The sequence below is a fragment of the Schistocerca cancellata genome, chromosome 1, assembly GCF_023864275.1.
Source record: "Schistocerca cancellata isolate TAMUIC-IGC-003103 chromosome 1, iqSchCanc2.1, whole genome shotgun sequence".
NCBI lineage: Eukaryota > Metazoa > Arthropoda > Insecta > Orthoptera > Acrididae > Schistocerca > Schistocerca cancellata.
Genome location: NC_064626.1, coordinates 688526115 through 688527162, shown reverse-complemented (window position 1 = coordinate 688527162; position 1048 = coordinate 688526115). Strand labels below are relative to the sequence as shown.

General features: G+C 44.8%; 1 non-coding gene across 1 annotated transcript; it reads right to left on the bottom strand.

The window, feature by feature from the left end:
* Positions 1 to 316: 316 nt before the first annotated feature.
* Trnar-gcg (transfer RNA arginine (anticodon GCG)) lies at positions 317 to 391 on the bottom strand. The gene has a single exon. It is a non-coding gene; the product is annotated as a tRNA-Arg (tRNA).
* Between the last annotated feature and the right edge of the window lie 657 nt (positions 392 to 1048).

The following is a 1048-nucleotide window of genomic DNA, read 5'->3' as shown; positions in this document are numbered from 1 at the left end:
TCCATTGGTCAAAACAGACTCCTAAAGAAGCCTTCGCCGCTGCCATGGAATCATGGCGTCAACGTTGTGAAAAATGTGTACGACTGCAGGGCGATTACGTCGAGAAGTAACGCCAGTTTCATCGATTTCGGGTGAGTAGTTAATTAGAAAAAAAATCGGAGGCCTTAGAACTTGAATGCACCTCGTAGCATTCCCGAAAGAAAGGATATTGCGGAGACATGGCTTAGCCACAGCCTGGGGGATGTTTCCAGAAAGAGATTTTCACTCTCCAGCGGAGTGTGCTCTGATATGAAACTTCCTGGCAGATTAAAACCGTGTGCCGAGCCGAGACTCGAACTCGGGACCTTTGCTTTTCGCGGGCAAGTGCTCTACCAACTGAGCTACCCAAGCACGACTGACGACCCGTCCTGACAGCTTTACTTCTTCCAGTACCTCGTCTCCTACCTTCGCAGGAGAGCTTCTGTAAAGTTTGGAAGGTAGGAGTCGAGGTACTGGCAAAAGTAAAGCTGTGAGGACGAGGCGTGTGTCATGCTTGGGTAGCTCAGTTGGTGGAGCACTTGCCCACGAAAGGCAGCCGGCACAGTAGCTCAGCGTGTTCGGTCAGAGAGTTTAGCTACCCTCTGTAATAAAAAAACTGAGTAAGCAGATCAACGAACAACCTGAACGAGTGTCATCGGACTTCCGCCACGAACAAATTCAACGAACAGTATGGAACAAAAATGAGATTAAAAAAATAAATAAAATAAAAAAAGGCAAAGGTCCCGAGTTCGAGTCTCGGCGAGGCACACAGTTTTAATCTGCCAGGAAGTTTCATATCAGTGCACACTCCACTGCAGAGTGAAAATCTCCTCATTGTAACTAATTTCTGAAGACAGTAATAATACGTTATCTGTCAACAGTATATTCTGTGCGACTCTTCGTTAGTATATTGTAATGTGAGACAGCAATACACTAATGATGAAATGTGTTAAATGAAATAGTGAATCCAGAAGGAAATAAAGTTATAGCAATTAGTGAACGCCTTTTCATCTAGACTACTGTTGAAATG